Raw genomic sequence first — 214 nt, forward strand, 5'->3', positions numbered from 1 at the left:
CCCCACCCCCGGGAGAGGGGCCACCGGGGCCCCGGGCTGCTCCCCCCCCCCCGGGGGGGCCAGCCCCGAGCTGCCTCTCCCCCCTCTGAGTGCCGGCTGGCTGGCATGGTGGCCATTGCCAAATCATTTAATAATCTCAGTCCAATTCCAATAGGCCAGGTGCCTTCCGTTCTCCCCAAAGCAGTGGCAGGCAGCAGACCTCCTCGGCCCGTCT

Source organism: Aptenodytes forsteri, unplaced genomic scaffold (assembly GCF_000699145.1).
Source record: "Aptenodytes forsteri isolate BGI_AS27 unplaced genomic scaffold, ASM69914v1 Scaffold69, whole genome shotgun sequence".
Classification (NCBI taxonomy): domain Eukaryota; kingdom Metazoa; phylum Chordata; class Aves; order Sphenisciformes; family Spheniscidae; genus Aptenodytes; species Aptenodytes forsteri.